This window comes from Oncorhynchus gorbuscha, linkage group LG02 (genome assembly GCF_021184085.1).
Source record: "Oncorhynchus gorbuscha isolate QuinsamMale2020 ecotype Even-year linkage group LG02, OgorEven_v1.0, whole genome shotgun sequence".
Classification (NCBI taxonomy): Eukaryota; Metazoa; Chordata; class Actinopteri; order Salmoniformes; family Salmonidae; genus Oncorhynchus; species Oncorhynchus gorbuscha.
In genome coordinates, this window is record NC_060174.1 from 32,074,782 (window position 1) to 32,095,728 (window position 20,947).

Sequence of the window (20,947 nt, forward strand, 5' to 3'; positions counted from 1 at the left end):
TCTCTATGCTGGACAGGGAAGGAACACACTTAGGGAAAAAGGCAGCGTTAGCCAGCTTTAGTTTCTCGACTGTGTTGAGTCTCCTCCTGATTACCTTTCAAACATCTATGCATGTTTCAGTGAAAGCGTTTAGGTTTGACTAGTGAGAATGTGGTGTTGGTGAAGCTACTTTGAAAATATAGTTTAACAAACTACCAGTTACTTCACAATATAATACGTTTTAAGCTACACTAAAGCTACCCTTAACAAAAATTAAGTTTACTTAACCAAAGTTACTTTGAAAAGGAAGTTCACTACATCCAAACTACTTTGTGAAAAATTATCATATCTAAATCTGAAATGTCATAGGCTACAAATTGCAAGAACAGATCACTCTGAAGTTAGCAGTTAACAGAATGTATAATTTAGCTTATTACACACAAAACCTATGTTCCAAGTGTGAATTAGGCAGTTCTAATCTTTAAAAAAATAAAGGAAATTCTTGTCTACTACACCCATATTTTCAGTTTTTTTTGCAACACAAAAAATGGTGTAGTTCCAGTAGTTAGTTAGTTGACTGCTACATGGCAAAAAATTAATTAACTAATGAAAACACTACCTAAATTAGAATTTAGTTCAACAACCCCCAAGCTACTACAAAATGTAGTTAAATTACTAGTTTAACTACATGTAGTTCACTACTCCCCAACACTGGCAGAATGTCAAACAGTACTAGTTTAGAGTGACTGAAAAGAAAAACTGGTGTTGTTGCAGTAAATCAATCACACAGCCTATCTGACGGAATGCAACCTGAGAGGGAATGTGGGGGAGGGTATTATGGGTAATTTTAGGGACCGTTTAGGGACCATTATGAAACACTTACCATATTTATGCCATAAAATATTCATTGGCTGCTTTTCCCTGAGTAACAACCATTTCAGAAGTCAAGTGCAACTGAACTAAAAGCAACAAGTGAAGTCAGCCAGGGATAGATTGACAGCCTGGAACGGGGATTTCCTTGAGGCAATTTAAGACTACATCAGTAACAAAGCAGTGTTCAACAGTCTTCATGCATTCTGACTTCATATTATCATAATTCATTGCTGAAATGACTAATCGTAAGTATGTTATATGCCATTTTTACAATAGCTTTACCATTACCATTCTAATTCTATCAAGTAGATGGTTCTGAGATCACCCAATACCCAATTCCCTACCCACAACCACAATCTCATAGCTATTATATTATGCGGACTCATCTGTGTGAGTTTTGCAGAAAATAATAAAAGACTCATCGCCACATGAACAGCATATTTACACACTGAAGATACTGAGTCTCCTCCCCCCTCTTTGAGCAGAAATGTATTTTCAGCTGCATATGAAAAGACAGGGTGGTCCAGTCCTTTCTGCTCAGCCTGTAATCCTGAAGTTGCCAGTTGGGAGAGCTTCTTTCCTGATGGGGAAATGACATGCAAATAGCCTCCTCTTCCCTCCCTTACATCCAACCCTGCATGTACTGCAGCTGTCTAATGAAGGCAACAGCTGCCTCTGATGAATTATGTCTTTAAAGCTGCAATCAGCAGTAGAAACAATTAGAAACAGTTCTCCCTGACCCTTGTTTTGGTAAAAAGCTGAGGGATGGGCCTGGAGAAAAGGAACAATTCTCAAATTCATAGACAGAACTATGGATGCAAGAACTGACCATCCATGAGATCAACAATATAGTTTTAACCACGTTTTGAGGCTATAAAGTGTTTGTTTACATTTACATTATTTACACACTTTGAAGTAAAACAAGCTTATGTTTGGGGTTCTGATGGGGTATGACAGGTGAGCTAAGCTCATGAGGAATTTATAAGTTATATTCTTCAATAGACAATGGGTAAATATCATTCATTTATAAGTTCAAAAATGAATTTAGCAACTGGTCCAAAAAACTGTTCTTTGGTTTAAGTCTGAAGAGGCACTCCAACATAATGCTTTACTGCATAATTAAGTCCAACAATTTTAGCATCTTTATCAGGAAATAATACAACTACAAAGATACATATTTGGCTTCATGCGCACCCTGATTTTGTTGCATCACCAAACAAACAGCAAACATGACATTTTGCATGAAGGTTTTACAGCAAATCGGTTGGCTAGACTCCAGTACAGCTGGAGAAGGAAGCCTGTAGCTAGAATCAGAAAGGAATCAGATGTAAGCCTACAGTATATGAGATTCAAATGCCTAATAAATTATCCTAAAGACATAAATCAAGAGGGAAGCTTGTGACTTATGAATGGATGAAGACCAGTCAGGTTCCTTCAGTGGCCTGGGAGGATCTGTGGGGCTGTCATTCACTCAGCCTGTCTGAAGCTCCACCTCTCAGGAGGACAAATGACCCTAGCCAGGGCTGCAGTGATAAAGAACTCCCTCCCTCTAGTTTATGGCTTTGCCTGTGTACAGTGCAGTCAGGGACCGAGCAGTGGTGTGATGTATAGCAGAGGGCTACACTCAGTTGTCCTGGCTAGTCGTGAAATAGTATATGTCCAATAATTCAGCATAATGCACCATCCATTATGGCAGCTGTTTGATCAGTTTGTAAAGACGGGCAAACACATTGCTTTCCCTAGCCGCATATTTATCTTAAAGGCACAGGCATTACGATATTTCAGAGAAATCAATGGTTCCTGCAATTCAGGAGGCGAGGAAGCCCTGCTGAAAACGTCAATGAAAATATACAATCTAATCTATGGCAACAGAGAAAGCCGCAGAACACAATGTTCCGGACTCTGACAGAGTCTAGACTTTAAAGATTTTTGCATATCTAACCTTCGTCGTCAAAAGTATCACTTGCAAGACAGAACATAACTATACCACTAAAATACTGTTCTCAGTGAAATGTATGTGTAAATGTAAGATGTCCTGCAGGTGTCTCTGCACTAGTGTCCTTACAGGATGAGTTGGACACAGCCAGTCAGGTGAGTAGCCTACAATGGCAGTTAAATGTGGGATATCTGAATAATCATTGCCTGGTTTCAAAAGAACATCAGGACTGTGAGATATTTTTGTTGAAGCCAAGGCTTTACCAATAACAAATTAATATGGCATCATATCACAACTGCAGTTGGCTCAGTTTTAGTCTCTTTAATTTGCAGCAGGATTTTTCAGAGAGAATTACAAATTCAATGTACATTTCATACAGGCTTACTTGCCACTGTAGGCCTTTCATTTCCTTTTCATTCTATGTTTCTTAACACAACCTTGTATCAGGGGTAAGTGGAATTATCAAACATGTAAAGTAAGTGTGAGCTAAGTCCATAAGAAGATTTATTTGCATAAGAACAAACACAGCGGAGGGAGCTTCCGGTCAACCGGCTTTACATAAAAACATATTTTCAATGGAGAGTAGGAAGTAGGCTATGTGCTCACTGTTGACAGTTGCATACTGTATGTGACAACATTTCTTAAAACTTAATAAATCTATTATTAAGCTGTACGTCTATACATTGGTTCATAAATCTAAAATAGCAGCAGCAGCAGTTTCCCATGGACAGGGAGCCAACCACAATCAGTAGGTCTACTGTATATGTCATTAAAGCAACCAATCCTCTGCTTAGGAGACAACCAACCTCTTCTCTCAGCTTTTAGCTGAAAGCAGTCACCTCAGAAATAATGAGAAGTAGAGAAAAATACTGTACTACTTCCTTAATAACCTCTACAGGATCGGTCTCCCCCCGTGGAACGGTTGAACTAACATAGGCTAATGTGATTAGCACGAGGCTGTAAGTAACAAGTACATTTCCCAGGACATAGACATATATTATATGGGCAAAAAGGTTAAATTCTTGTTAATCTAACTGCACTGTCCAATTTATAGTAGCTATTACAGTGAACGAATAACATGTTATTGTTTGAGGAGAGTGCACAGTTATGAACTTGAAAATGTATCAACAAACCAATCAGACACATTTGGGCAGACTTGATACAACATTTTGAACAGAAATGCAATGGTTTATTGGATCAGTCTCAAACCTTACACATTCACTGCTGCCATCTAGTGGCCAAAATCGAAATTGCGCCTAACCTGGAATAATACATTTTTATCTTTCTCTTGCATTTCAAAGATAATTAAAAAATAAAAGACAAATGTGAATGTTTTTTTATACCAGAGCTAATGTGTTATATTTTCCTACATTAATTTCACATTTTCACAAACTTGAAAGTCTTTCATTTACATTTACATTTAAGTCATTTAGCAGACGCTCTTATCCAGAGCGACTTACAAATTGGTGCATTCACCTTATGACATCCAGTGGAACAACCACTTTACAATAGTGCATCTAAATATTTTAAGGGGGGTGAGAAGGATTACTTTATCCTATCCTAGGTATTCCTTAAAGAGGTGGGGTTTCAGGTGTCTCCGGAAGGTGGTGATTGACTCCGCTGTCCTGGCGTCGTGAGGGAGTTTGTTCCACCATTGGGGAGCCAGAGCAGCGAACAGTTTTGACTGAGCTGAGCGGGAACTGTACTTCCTCAGTGGTAGGGAGGCGAGCAGGCCAGAGGTGGATGAACGCAGTGCCCTTATTTGGGTGTAGGGCCTGATCAGAGCCTGGAGGTACTGAGGTGCCGTTCCCCTCACAGCTCCGTAGGCAAGCACCATGGTCTTGTAGCGGATGCGAGCTTCAACTGGAAGCCAGTGGAGAGAGCGGAGGAGCGGGGTGACGTGAGAGAACTTGGGAAGGTTGAACACTAGACGGGCTGCGGCGTTCTGGATGAGTTGTAGGGGTTTAATGGCACAGGCAGGGAGCCCAGCCAACAACCCATCTTTCCTTTCAAATGGTATCAAGAATATGCATATCCTTGCTTCAGGTCCTGAGCTACAGGCAGTTAGATTTGGGCTGGTAATTTTAGGCAAAAAATTGAAAAAAAAGGGTCCGTTCCTTAAGAGGTTTTAATCTCTGCCCAAAGTACTGTTAATTATAAGGGACCATTAGCATTTACAGCAATGAATGAATTATTAGCTCATGCTTACAACGTATAGTTTCCCTATGCTAAATTACCATGTTACATTCCAAATAAAACCTGTCTAAAAGGAATACAATAGTAAGAAACTCATGGTCGAAACTCCTTTTAGAATTATTAATGTTTTGTTAAAGTAAGGGGAGGAATTTTGAGAGTGGATTTACCATCTGAAATGAAATGCATGTCTTTATTGCAACATAGCTTTCACAAACGGGTCATACAACATTTAATGACCAAGGGTCTGTTTTTCCTTTGTTATTTCTGGGCCTGTGTTATCTACAGTTAACTGCAGTTGTTATTAACAATTTTAGCACCACAGACTGTAGGCCTACTTTAGCATTTAGAGACAGTGTCAGTTCATACAACAATAACACTGCCACCCAGGTCAGATAATATACTGTAGACCCACTGTCCATACAGCAGATGAATCGAGTTCCCTCTACACTTTTCCCTCGCCCTCAGTTTGCTGTCTACACAGATTCCAATCATTGCACCTCATCCAACACATTTGGCTGTGCCTAATGACTGTCGCACAAATGAATAATCAGCTTTATGCCATTTAAGTGCTTCAGTTGACTTCAAGAGACAAATCTGACAAAAATAGACTAAGACTCCCAGGGTACATAGTTAAATGGACTGTGGCATGCAAAATTATGGAAATCTATTTCAGGAAACATTCATAAAATAATGGGTTTGTTATTATAAAGTCATTACACAATCATAGTGACTTTCTATATTTTTTTTATCTGCACAATACCCACTGACTACAGAGGTCCACTGACTACAGAATATTCAGCATTGCCAATGAGAGGCCAATAATGTTGTCAGACTCTAATCTAAATCTATGACGTTAAAATGCCTATTTACTCTGTTCCATCTGACTGCACAACCCACTGTCTCATCAGCCAAGCCAGGCTATTTCTAAACTTGATATCCACTGTAAAAAGCATCTAAACATTATCTCACATTTCTTTTAGACAAACCTTTACTTTTTAACAGTGGAGATTTGCATAAACCTTGCTGTCTGTCTCTCCGACATTTGCAACATTGTTTCAATATTCTAATTTGATCTCCAGCTGTCCCATAGTAATGAACATGTCGGGAGTTGGGACAAGACAGACAGGCAGGCAGCATTTCTATATATTTTTTTTACGGATAAATACAAAAAAATATAAATTGAAATAGGTCAAATGAAACAAAGTGCAGCTAGTTTGCAGTCTTTCCAGCTTCAGTTAAGTGATTGTGTTAGCTGTGTTGTTGGCTAGCTTCTCTGTCTGAACAACAGGTCAAATGTAAAGTAAGACGCAGGCCTCCTAATTGTCCCTAGAATTTCTAAGCAAACAGCTGGATGCAGAGCTTTCTCCTAAAGAGATCCATATATTCTCCAAACACTAGCTTCTTGGGCATTATCGCTTAAATACGACCCTTTTTCATCTGAGAAAGAATGTATCACTTCACTGACAGGGAAACAAATGTGCCTCTGACACCCATGTTGTATTTCACACACAGGTGCAATAATAATAACTATGTTATGGCTTCTGACAGCATGGGAAATTGAAATAATTGTTTTCAGGGGGAAGAGTGGCAACTGAATTCTCAATGATAATCGTCAGCATATACAGTAGTTCCAATAAACTAAGTTACTCGTTCATAAAATACCCGAGAGTTGTGTATGTACAATCAATTTTTTTCGGATCCTATTTTTGGTGTCCATTTGTACTCGTTGCCTTTTTAAGTGCACAGAGTACGATCAGATTTTTCATTGAGCTTATTTCAAATATGGTGAAAGGATCATATGAATATGTTTATCTGCTTTATAAAATGTTGGCATATTATCAAAGACAACACTTTTTTCTAAATGTACATGTAGAATTCAGACGTTTTCACTATGTCAGAGCATCTATCTTATCTGTAATATTGGCGTTCTACATTACACTAATAAAAGGAAGGGAAATATAATAAGCCATACTAGACTGGCTTCCTGTTAAGGCAAGGGCTGATGGTTTTACTGCTATCCAACAAAGCATTACATGCTCCTACCTATCTTTCCGATTTGGTCCTGCCGTACATACCTACACATATGCTATGGTCACAAGACGCAGGCCTCCTAATTGTCCCTAGAATTTCTAAGCAAACAGCTGGAGGCAGGGCTTTCTCCTATAGAGCTCCATTTTTATGGAATGGTCTGCCTACCCATGTGAGAGACGAAGACTCGGTCTCAACCTTTACGTCTTTACTGAAGACTCATCTCTTCAGTAGGTCTTGATATGATTGAGTGTAGTCTGGCCCAGGAGTGTGAAGGTGAACGGAAAGGCTCTGGAGCAACGGACCACCCTTGCTGTCTCTGCCTGGCCGGTTACCCTCTCTCCACTGGGATTCTCTGCCTCTAACCCTATTACAGGGGCTGAGTCACTGGCTTACTGGTGCTCTTCCATGCCGTCCCTAGGAGGGATGCGTCACTTGAGTGGGTTGACTCACTGACATGGTCTTTCTGTATGGATTGGCGCCCCCCCTTGGCTTGTGCCGTGGCGGAGATCTTTGTGGGCTATACTCGGCCTTGTCTCAGGATGGTAAGTTGGTGATTGAAGATATCCCTCTAGTGGTGTGGGGGCTGTGCTTTGCAAAGTGGGTGGGGTTATATCCTGCCTGTTTGGCCCGGGGGTATCATCGGATGGGGCCACAGTGTCTCCTGACCCCTCCTGTCTTAGCCTCCAGTGTTTATGCTGCAGTAGTTTATGTGTCGGGGGGCTAGGGTCAGTCTGTTATATCTGGAGTATTTTTCCTGTCTTATCCGGTGTCCTGTGTGAATTTAAGTATGCTCTCTCCAATTCTTTCTTTCTTTCTTTCTTTCTCTCTGAGCCCTAGGACCATGCCTCAGGACTACCTGGCATGATGACGCCATGCTGTCCCCAGTCCACCTGGCCATGCTGCTGCTCCAGTTTCAACTGTTATGGCTGCAGCTATGGAGCCCTGACCTGTTCACCGGACATGCTACCTGTCCCAGACCTTCTGTTTTCAACTCTCTAGAGACAGCAGGTGCGGTAGAGATACTCTCAATGATCGGCTATGAAAAGCCAACTGACATTTACTCCTGAGGTGCTGACTTGTTGCACCCTAGACAACTACTGTGTCACGACTTCCGCCGAAGTTGGCTCCTCTGCCTGTTCGGGTGGTGCTCGGCGGTCGTCGTCACCGTCCTACTAGCCACTACCGATCCCTTTTTCATTTGTCTGTTGGTTTTGTCTTATTAGTTTCACCTGTGTGTATTTTAGTTTAATTAGTGTCCTTATATATAGTAGGTTGTCCCGCCCTTGTTTTGTGCGGGATTGTTTTTGTTACTCTGTTGTATGGTGGTTATTCTCCGGACTATTTTGGTCCTGTGTTTGGGCTGGTCTATTGTATGCACCCTGTGTGTTGGCGTGACCGTTTTTTTGCGCCGGATAATAAATTGACAATCTACTGAACCCTGCTCTCTGTGCCTGATTCCACCCACCACTCCTAGTAAATCGTAACATACTGTGATTATTATTATTTGACCATGCTGGTCATTTATGAACATTTGAACATCTTGGCCATGTTCTGTTATAATCTCCACCCGGCACAGCCAGAAGAGGACTGGCCGCCCCTCACAGCCTGGTTCCTCTCTAGGTTTCTTCCTAGGTTTTGGCCTTTCTAGTGAGTTTTTCCTAGCCACCGTGCCTCTACACCTGCATTGCTTGCTGTTTGGGGTTTAGGCTAGATTTCTGTACAGCACTTTGATATATCAGCTGATGTAAGAAGGGCTATATAAATACATTTGAATTGAAATAAATGCATCCGGGTACAATTCTACCTGCAGAGAAAAAATAACTGCTCTGCTAGCCAAATACACTATATACACAAAAGTATGTGGACACTGCTTCAAATGAGTGGATTCGGCTATTTCATCGACACCCGTTGCTGACAGGTGTATAAAATAGAGCACAGCACCATGCAATCTCCATAGACAAACATTGGCAGTAGAATGGCCATACTGAAGAGCTCAGTTACTTTCAACGTGGCACCGTCATAGAATGCCACCTTTTCAACAAGTCAGTTCGTCAAACTTCTGCCCTGCTTGAGCTGCCCCGATCAACTGTAAGTGCTGTTATTGTGATGTGGAAACGTCAACAACAAAGGCTCACAGAACGGGGCTGCCGAGTGCTAAAGCGCCTAACCCGTAAAAATTGTCTGTCCTCGGTTGCAACACTCACTACCGAGTTCCAAACTATCTCTGGAAGAAACATCAGCGCAATAACTGTTCGTTGGGAGCTTCATGAAATGGGTTTCCATGGCCGAGCAGCCACACACAAGCCTAAGATTAACATGTGCAATGTCAAGCATCGGCTGTAGTGGTGTAAAACTCACAACCATTAGATTCTGGAGCAGTGGAAACGAGTTCTTTGGAGTAATGTATCACACTTCACCATCAGGCAGTCCGACTGACGAATCTGGGTTTGGCAGACGCCAGGAGAACACCACCTGCCCCAATGCATAGTGCCAACTATAAAGTTTGGTGGATGAGGAATATTGGTCTGGAGCTGTTTTCCTTGTTCCGGATTGGTCCCTTAACGCTACAGAATACAATGATATTGTAGACGATTCTGTGCTTCCATTGGGGAAGGCCCTTTCCTGTTTCAGCATGACAATGCCTCCGTGCACAAAGCGAGGTCCATACAGAAATGGTTTGTCAAGATCGGTGTGGAAGAACTTGACTGCACAGAGCCCTGACCTCAACCCCATCGAACACCATTGGCAGAACTGGAACGCCGACTGCGAGCCAGGCCTAATCGCCCGTCCTCACTAATGCTCTTGTGGCTGAATGGAAGCAAATCCCCGCAACAATGTTCCAACATCTAGTGTTAAGCCTTCAGAGAAGAGTGGAGGCTGTTATAGCAGCGAAGTGAGGACCAACTCCATATTAATGCCCATGATTTTGGAATTAGATATTTGATGAGAAGGTGTCCACATACTTTTGTTAATGTAGTTTATCTTAACATCACATTAACCAGCTTTCTGATAATGGAATTATTGTATCTACAGCCAGCCTGCAGTAAACGATCAGTGTGCCTTGTGATTTGAGCTAACAAAATCTAAACCTAATCTAAACCTCTAAGATCTAAAGAACTAAACTTTCTTACAACCTGACATTTCAACATTATTTCCTTATGTTCTAAAGCAGTCAGTGAGGAGGAGCCCTGTTGTTATTCTAAGAAAAAAAATCATGCCCTTTTCAAGGGAAACCAAAATAATTATAGTATATTATAGTATATTAAAACACACTATTAGCTATATCTTCCAATTACAAAGCAGCAACACAACTCAAAAAACTTTTCATTTAGAAAAGGGAAAAAAAGTCAGTCACAGTAATGTCTTTAGGTTATCTTTGAAAAGTGTGTTTCCAGCAAACCGAACTTGGTTCTGTGAAAGTTCACAGAACATTCGTTAGGTCGCGGCAAAATCTAGTGGGCTACAGTCACACCTGTTGATGTCAAAATTATCAAATGTTCTGCTTCCATCTAGTGGTTGGTTGTAATATCACAGCACACGTTTTGTTACATAGTACTGCAGCTTTTCCAAACGACTCAAAAGTTTCATTGTGTTATTGCAAAAAATCGTTTCGCAATTATTTACATTTAGATAATCATATTCAGATAGTAAGTGTACAGTATACATAAAATGCAATCTTGTAGGCCTACTGTATAAGTTACGCACACTTGCAAAATATTAGTTTCCACTCCCCCTTTGCATGCAAACACGTTTTTACGTTGTCCTTAAAAAATGAATTATTATCTTCGGTAGCAAAGTAATCAGGCCTTATCTTACACTACTCAATAGTAAAGCACAACAACAGTTTCCCCAATACTGTAAGCAAATCCTCAACACACATCCTCATGCGTATGCGTAATTGTCATTTGGAAGATACAATGATTATATCCACAAACTTTAAAAATAATGTGAGGTATATTTTGTAAATACGTGTGCTGCAAACGTGTTGGTTATTCAAAAGTCGGGTTAGGATTAGATATTCTTTACGCTAAGACAATAGTTTTCTTCAGTCTTTAGGCTATGCTAAATCAAATCCAGAATGGAATGGTATAGTATATTTCCACGCCCCCTCAACAATTATCCGCACCACTCCTTGGGGCATAAAACTCGTCTCTGCTACTCAACATCTCATATGGTCTTGAGCCAGTCGGGCCAATAAACAGCAGAAAGAATAATGACAGGCCTCAACGTTTTAAAAATGGATCCTAAATGTAGTAGTTCTTGTTGGGTTGGGAAATCTGGTGAGACCAAATCTGTCATTATTTATCGTTTGTGAAATGTATTCAAGTCCACAGTGCAATGGTCAGTGGACCATTCTGCCATTTCTAACTGGATCCATTCCTTTCCTCAACATACTTAGTAGGATGATGATGATGATTGTTTCACAGCGCTGACACTGCGTTTTAAGTAGAAGATGCATTTGAGAATATGGGAACATTGGTAAGATTTGTTTGTCTGTCATCACCAGATATTGTACTATCAAGCTAACATTTTACTATTGTAGGCCTAGACAGTACAACTACATTACTATTTGTCTGTTAATTGCTTTCAGAATCAATCTACAGCCACAATGTTGTCATGGATGGAAGGGACATAACTTTGAACATCTGGGATTCTGCCTCATGCCAACCTGCTGTTAGTCCTTTGAAATGACTGCAAGAATTCAGTATATTTGGCATCTTATACAGAGCACTTCAGTTAATCATAGGCTTCTTTATAAGTGCCTTTATGAGTATTACTGCAGAGAAGCGCCTGGTTGTCTTTGGCATGAATGAGTCCACTTTTACTAGCACCATGCGCGACCACAATGACTTGATACAATCAGCCCAGAGAAATCCAAGTAAGCCTATAAAAATTGTATATCTTTTATCTTTTTTTTGTTCTTTTAAACTTTACCCCCTTTTCTCCCCAATTTCGTGGTATCCAATTGTTAGTAATTACTATCGTGTCTCATCGCTACAACTCCCGTACGGGCTCGGGGGAAACGAAGGTTGAAAGCCATGCGTCCTCCAAAACACAACCCTTCTTAACACAGCGCACATCCAACTCAGAAGCCAGCCACACCAATGTGTCGGAGGAAACCTTGGGTAGCGCGCACTGCGCCCGGCCCGCCACAGGAGTCTCGAACGGTTTTGTCCTGGTCTACAGGATCTGTGACAGGGCCAGCTTCAACTCTGTCACCAAGCTGATGCAGTCCATTAAGGATTTCCAGGGCATGGTCAAAGTGCCCATGGTGATCGTAGACAACAAGAGGGACCTGAATCACATGCGAACAGTCCTCAGTGAGGAGGGCAGAATGCTAACCCTGACAATAGACTGCCAGTTCTATGAGGTTTCAGATGCTGAGAACTACCACAGTGTCCTCATGGTGTTTCACTGACTAATAGACAGGATATGGGAGTCCAGGTCTGCCATCAAGAAGCAAGCTGGAATTAAGGGCATTGTGAAAAGCATGTCTGCAGTTTTTGCCAGGAGACGAACAGATTCGCTGTGAGACTATGGCACAGGGAGGAAGACATTGTATACTGTAATCAATGTATGTATAGGTCTGACATGAGTTGTTGTATGATGTCTGTGCTCTGGCATCAGGACATGGCTTGGTATGTGACAAAGGGATCCAGAGACTGCCTTATGGCTAAGACACGACAATGAAGGGCAGAAACAGGGGCAGATGGCATTGTAGGTCTGGAAATGGCAGTGATGGAAAAAGTGCCCAATTGTCATACTTGAGTAAAAGTGAAGATACCTGATAGAAAATGACTGAAGTGAAAGTGAAAGTAACCCAGTAAAATACGGGTATTTATAAATAAAAGTATTTATTTTTAAATATACTAAAGTATCAAAAGTAAATTCCTTATATATTAATTTACATTCCTTATATTTAGCAAACCAGACGGCACAATATTTACATATTTTTTCTATGGATAGCCAGGGGCACACTCCAACACTCAGACATCATTTACAAATGAATCATTTGTGTTTAGGGAGTCCGCCAGATCAGAGGCAGTAGGGATGACCAGGGATATTCTCTTGATAAGTGTCGGGGTTTTGAACTTACAACCTTTCAGTTACTAGTCCAATGCTCTAACCACTAGGCTACCCTGCCACCCCTGATAAGCATTCAAAATGTAATGAGTAATTTTGTGTGTCAGGGAAAATGTGTGGAGTAAAAATGACATTATTTTCTTTAGGAATGTAGTGAAGTGAAAGTAAAACGTTTTTAAACCAAAGTGAGCACTTTTCATTTCAATATTGTTTGTCACCAAAATGAGTGACTAGACTCCTGGAAATTAACACAATATTGTGACATGATAAACACTTGAGATACGTATACATTTATGTTTATATTCATATCATGAAATAAATAAAAACATGTTTTATTGCTATGAGCTGAATAAAACCCCTATACCTTCATCTTATTGACATCTTATGGAATTAATGTATGGGAATACTGGAATAAATATTGACCGTGCAGTATAGTTTGTAAATTACTCTTCAAGGAACTACAGCAACCAATACAGTAGCAGCTTTAGCTACAATCTAAATCACCAGTCAACACTTGTCAAGAAACAACATCCCCTGAATATAAGGACATGTAGGAATATTTGACCCTGTTGATGACAAAATTCCAGTCTACCACAGACTGAATAATGAGCAGAACATGGAAGATGGAACAAATATAACTTTTCCATTAAATCATCCCACCAGTTCAAGACAAGTAAGGATTTAATGTGAAGTGAGGATATGTAAACATAGACACATGCTATTAAGAAACCGTAATGAAAGTGTCATATTTCATTTCATGCATGTCCCTCATCGTGAAAAATGTGGGTTATTTCTTCAAGACAGTCTTTGTTCAACATTTTCCCATGGTAGGTAGTAAGAAGGAAAGATGGATCCCGAGAGTCAGATTTGTTCTCAAATCCAATTTATTAATCCCTCTATTGACAGTGTTAAAGACACAGAGCTCAATGTGGACAGGATCAAGGCGTGTCGCTTCATTGATCTGTCTGTTCTTAATGATTCAGCTATGTTATTGGCAAAGTTAATGAGCACTGTCACATTATTTCAGACATGTTTTTATGTCTTCTATTGGGTATTTAACAACAGAATAGGAGGCATTCTTGGCCCTCGTCTTATAATGCTTGCCATATCACAAAGACACACACATTCTATACAGTGCTAACCAGTCAAAAGTTGGGACACCAACTCATTCAAGGGTTTTTGTACATTTAAAAAAAAAATTCTACATTGTAGAATAATAATGAAGACATCAAACTATGAAATAACACATATGGAATCATGTAACCAAAGAAGTGTTAAACAAAAGAAAATATATTTTATATTTGAGACTATTCAAAGTAGCCACCCTTTGCCTTGATGACAGCTTTGCACACTCTTGGCATTCTCTCAACCAGCTTTGTGAGGTAGTCATCTGGAATGCATTTCAATTAACAGGTGTGCCTTGTTAAAAGTTAATTTGTGGAATTTCTTTCCTTCTTAATACGTTAGAGAAAATAAGTTGTGTTGTGGCAAGGTATGGTTGGTATACAGAGTTAATTTTATATTATGGCAAGAGCAACTCAAATAAGCAAAGAGAAACAAAAGTCCATCATTACTTTAAGACATGAAGGTCAGTCAATGCGGAAAATTTCAAGAACTTTGAAAGTTTCTTCAAGTGCAGTCGCAAAAACCATCAAGCGCTATGATGAAACTCTCTCTCATGAGGACCGCCACAGGAAAGGAAGACCCAGAGTTACCTCTGCTGCAGAGGATAAATTCGTTAGATTTAACTGCACCTCAGATTGCAGCCCAAACAAATGCTGCACAGAGTTTAATTAACAGACACATTTCAACATCAACTGTTCAGAGGAGACTGCTTGAATCAGTCTTTCATGGTCGAATTGCTGCAAAGAAGCCACTATTTAAGGACACCAATAAGAAAAAGAGACTTGCTTGGGCCAAGAAACATGGGCAAAAGCGGAAGGAAATGGACTGGAGGTAATCTGTCCTTTGGGCTGATAGGTTTAAATTGGAGATTTTTGGTTTGAACCGCCTTGTCTTTGTGAGACACAGAGTAGGTGAACAGATGATCTCCACATGTGTGGTTCCCACCGAGAAGCATGGAGGAGGATGTGTGATGGTGTGTGTGTGCTTTGCTGGTGACACTATCTGTGATTTATGTACATATCAAGGCACACTTAACCAGCATGGCTACCACAGCACCCTGTAGCGATTCACCATCCTATCTGCTTTGTGCTTAGTGGGACTATCATTCATTTTTCAACAGGACGATGACACAACACACCTCCAGGCGGTGTAAGGGCTATTTGACCACAAAGGAGAGTGATGGAGTGCTGCAGGTCAAGGAGACACCGGATGTCCACTAGGGGGTGTGGCAGGAGCAGAGGTGACGGTGTGTTTCTCCCGCTGGCTTCCTCATAGTCTCATAGTCTGCTAGGTAATTGTCTACAATGACTTCCTCAAAATAACTTGCTTTTACGCATTGGAGACATGTGAGTTGATCCATGTCATTTCAGCAAGCCATGACACCACCATCCCAGATTGTTATGAAATTGTTTCTGTAGTTAGAAAAAGGTAAGATTGGCATTCCTGAAACATTATTTTGTAGAAATTTAACTATGTAACCTATTTGATTGCACCCAAATTGGCCATTTTAATTCATAGGATTCAGATAATATTCATTAAATATAGTACCCAACATCTGATGTGGACCAAAATAATTTCTACCATTATGTAAGACATTAGGAATAAAAAACATCGTCAAAATCCAATCCCACCCCAACCACCAGTATACAGTATCAGTTTTTTAAATGTTTGACATGTAGTGTGAAGCTGTGGCATGGGATAACCTTTTCTTAATAACATCTCTAAAACAAATGTCAAAAAGCACAACATACTGTTACTGCTAAAACCATTATCTAAATGAGTCCATACTCCCTTATTCTACTGGCGACCTCTTGGAAGAGTAACCAGATTATGAAGTTAGCACGCTAACCTCTCACAGAATTCCCACTCCAGGATCCCAACCTGGTGGAATTTGTATCAAAACGAAAACACAACATGAAATCAGCAATACATATATCACAATCCATCTGAAGTAACTGTCATCCCTTATTAACATATATTTTCCTTTCTATATACAAACTGAATACAGTACCACTGTATAAGTACCCCAAAGACCAGGACCTCTGGGAACTGTTAATTTTCCACTTTCAAAAATGTTATTTAGATCCCCATGTTAAATAAAAAATAAACACATTTGAATAAGTAATCAATTTAGAATTACAACTCTATAACTCACTACGGAAATAATAATAATCTCCTAAAGTAATGGTACAATTTGGATAGAGAATGGTGTTTCTCATGAATTTTATAATGAAATCCCCCCTGTTCCATTAATTTCTAAGGAGGCTGATCATTCCTCATTAGGAATTTTTAGTATACAGGACATTCGACACCATTAAAATGTTTCCTCTCCTTTTTTCCCCTGTCCTTCGGAAACCATTTAAATACCTCTTCAAAACATTTCCATCCTCCTGCATACCCAATTTAACTGAATTGAAAAGACCCCATCCCATCCAATAAACACCGCGACAGTGTCTTTCCACTGAGTCTAACGATTCACTGGTCTCCTTTTCCCATGATTCTCCATAACCACCACACCACATAACAAAAGGTTTGGTAACCCCTATACTAATTCCTCGTGACCCCTCCACACTTTCGTCCATTCTAGAATCCTATTCCAGAATAAGACGACATCAAACATAAATTTATTTCAAAATAAAACCACGTAAAATGTCTCATGATTTAAAAAAAAAGAAAGGAAGGAGTGTTTGACCATATAATTTAAATGTGTTACCTTTAGAATCCATTCCCCTGGAATTTTGCCGAGAATCTTCAACCCAAAATATGTTTTTCTGTGGCTAATTTAGCCAATTTCTCATCGTAAGGAATCTGCAATATTTACATGTGGTTCTCTACCACTTTCTCTCATCAAGGCAGCCGCCTTAGCCATTTTGTCTGCTTAACAATCACCTATGGCAATTTTATCTGTACGACTAGTATGAGGTTGACATTTCACCACTGCTAATTTACTGGGTAACTGACATGCTTCTAATAATGCCTCTACCTCCAGACCATTGTTTAATTGGTGTTCCTGTTGCTGTTAACATACCCGGGTGTGAAAACAATTGTACCTTTATTTAACTAGGCAAGTCAGTTAAGAACAAATTCTTATTTTCAATGACAGCCTAGGAACAGTGGGTTAACTGCCTTGTTCAGGGGAAGAACGACAGATTTGTACCTTGTCAGCTCCGGGATTCGATCTTGCAACCTTTCGGTTACGAGTCTGATGCTCTAACCACTTTCTACTTTCTGTCTTTCTACAGAGAACCATTCACTTCTGACATGAAACCCAGTCTCTTTCACTCCTAATATTCTATGCTTCTTCTCTATCATTTATTTAATATCTCAATGTTCAAAATGTCGAATCCAACAGTAGGAAGAAGTATTGTCCAAATCAGTTGTTGGGTACTATATTTATTGAATATTATCTGAGTACTCTAAATTAAAATGGCCAATTTATGTGCAATCAATTAGCTTAATTTCTCATAGATCAAATTAGATTACAACAAAATAATATTTCAGGAATGCTAATTGTATCTGTTACTACCCGCTGGGCACAGATGTCAATTCAATGTCTATTCCACATTTATTCAATGTAATTTCATTGAAATGACGTGGAAACAACGTTGATTCAACCAGTGTGGTCCCAGTGGGTAACTATAGAAATTACTTCAGAACAATCTGAGATGGTTGATGTCGAAATCCTATTTATTTTGCTTTTTGAAGTGGAACAACCCATATGTCATCTGGGCCTACAGCTAATTAGAATATCAGATTTTTTTCGCCAGAAAAGCTAGCAGGATTTGTCCTCTGTGTGGGGCTATTCCAGCTAGACCTGTTTGCTGTTTGTTCTGGGAATCATGAGCTGTATGATGGCAAGGAGAAATGGGATGACACTAATGGATTCACTCACATGCAGTCATTTCCGGTCACAACATGCAGACTTGTTTATGTGCTGCTGAGCGTTTTGTTGCCAACCTTACTTTGCTACCTGGCAACTTTACAGTTTTTACTTTTTAATTACCATTTATATATATATATAAATATATATAAATAAAGTTGAATGAAAATATAAAATATATATATATATATATTTATATTTTCATTCAACTTTTTCACTCCTGACACTTTATCTGGACGTGGTTCATCAGGACCTCCACCAGCCAAAGCAAAGTGGTAACATTAACATGATGCCTTCTAATTACAGTCGCTGTACTCATAATATACAGGAGAACGATCGCCTTACGGCGAGGATAGCTGTACTGCAAGCCCAGCTTCAGACGCAATCATTAGGCAAGGGTAATTTCAGTGTAGGAAAGGACAAAACAGCGTCTGTGCCACCAGTAAGCACAGATAGTAGTATAAATCACCTCGCACTGTCCCCGCAGCCGGACAACTTTCTCATGGCTTCTGGAGGGAAATGCTGTAGGAATGCTCAACCGGTGTCGCTCATTCAGCCGACAGAAACTTTCAACCGGTTCTCCCCTTTAAGCAGCAAGTCAGAGTCAGAGGCCGAGCCTTCTCTGGTCTCTACTCCTCCCGTTACGGTGTCTGAGATGCCGAAACCTTCCACCATTAGCTCTGACAAATTGATAACCCTAGTCATTGGTGACTCCATTACCTGCAGTATTAGACTTAAAATGAATCATCCACCGATCATACACTGTTTACCAGGGGGCAGGGCTACTGACGTTAAGGCTAATCTGAAGATGGTGCTGGCTAAAGCTAAAACTGGCGAGTGTAGAGAGTATAGCGATATTGTTATCCATGTAGGCACCAACGGCGTTAGGATGAAACAGTCAGAGTTCACCAAGCGCAACATAGCTTCAGTATGCAAATCAGCTAGAAAGATGTGTTGGCATCGAGTAATTGTCTCTGGCCCCCTCCCAGTTAGGGGGAGTAATGAGCTCTACAGCAGAGTCTCACAACTCAATCGCTGGTTGAAAACTGTTTTTTGCCCCTCCCAAAAGATAGAATTTATAGATAATTGGCCCTCTTTCTGGGACTCACCCACAAAATCAAATCAAATCAAATCAAATTTATTTATATAGCCCTTCGTACATCAGCTGATATCTAATCACAGGCAGAACAGTTGAAACTGGAGCAGCAGCATGGCCAGGTGGACTGGGGAGAGCAAGGAGTCATCATGTTAGGTAGTCCTGAGGCATGGTGCTAGGGCTCAGGTCCTCCGAGAGAGAGAAATAAAGAGAGAACGAGAGAATTAGAGAGAGCATACTTAAATTCACACAGGACACCGGATAGGACAGGAGAAGTACTCCAGATATAGCAAACTGACCCTAGCCCCCCGACACATGAACTACTGCAGCATAAATACTGGAGGCTGAGACAGGAAGGGTCAGGAGACACTGTGGCCCCATCCAATGACACCCCCGGACAGGGCCAAACAGGAAGGATATAACCTCACCCACTTTGCCAAAGCACAGCCCCCACACCACTAGAGGGATATTTTCAACCACAAACTTACCATCCTGAGACAAGGCCGAGTATAGCCCACAAAGATCTCCGCCACGGCACAACCCAAGGGGGGGCGCCAACCCAGACAGGAAGATCACATCAGTGACTCAACCCACTCAAGTGATGCACCCCTCCTAGGGACAGTATGAAAGAGCCCTAGTAAGCCAGTTACTCAGCCCCTGTAATAGGGTTAGAGGCAGAGAATCCCAGTGGAGAGAGGGGAACCGGCCAGGCCGGGCCTGTTGATGAGTGACGGACTCCATCCTAGCTGGAGGGGTGCTCTCATCTTATCTACGAACATTGACAGGGCTCTAACTCCCCTAGCTCCACAATGAAATAGGGTGCAGGCCACGCAGCAGGCTATTAGCCAGCCTGCCAGCTAAGTGGAGTCTGCCCCTAGCACAGTCAGTGTAGTCAGTTCAGCTATCCCCATTGAGACCGTGTCTGTGCCTCGACCAAGGTTGGGCAAAACTATACATGGCGATGTTCGCCTTAGCAATCTCACACGGATAAAGACTTCCTCCATTCCTGCCATTATTGAAAGAGATTGTGATACCTCACATCTCAAAATAGGGCTACTTAATGTTAGATCCCTCAATTCCAAGGCAGTTATAGTCAATGAACTAATCACTGATCATAATCTTAATGTGATTGGCCTGACTGAAACATGGCTTAAGCCTGATGAATTTACTGTGTTAAATGAGGCCTCACCTCCTGGTTACACAAGTGACCATATCCCCTGCGCATCCCGCCAAGTCGGAGGTGTTGCTAACATTTACGATAGCAAATTTCAATTTACAAAAAAAAAAAAACGTTTGCGTCTTTTGAGCTTCTAGTCATGAAATCTATGCAGCCTACTCAATCACTTTTTATAGCTACTGTTTACAGGCCTCCTGTTTACAGGCCATGCTTTTGTCACTTTTAGGTTAGACTACTGCAATGCTCTACTTTCCAGGTCCACCTGGATAAAGCACTAAATAAACTTCAGTTAGTGCTAAATATGGCTGCTAGAATCCTGACTAAAACCAAATAATTTGATCATATTACTCCAGTGCTAGCCTCCCTACACTAGCTTCCTGTTAAGGCAAGGGCTAATTTCAAGGTTTTACTGATAACCTACAAAAGCATTACATGGGCTTGCTCCTACCTATTTATCCGATTTGGTCCTGCTGTACATAAGTCTTTACTGAAGACTCATCTATTCAGTAGGTCCTATGATTTAGTGTAGTCTGGCCCAGGAGTGTGAAGGTGAATGGAAAGGGACTGGAG

At 40.7% G+C, this 20,947-nt stretch overlaps 1 pseudogene; it reads left to right on the top strand.

The window, feature by feature from the left end:
* The first annotated feature begins 2,920 nt into the window (after window positions 1–2,920).
* LOC123989948 lies at window positions 2,921–12,947 on the top strand (annotated as a pseudogene).
* The last annotated feature ends 8,000 nt before the right edge of the window (window positions 12,948–20,947 follow it).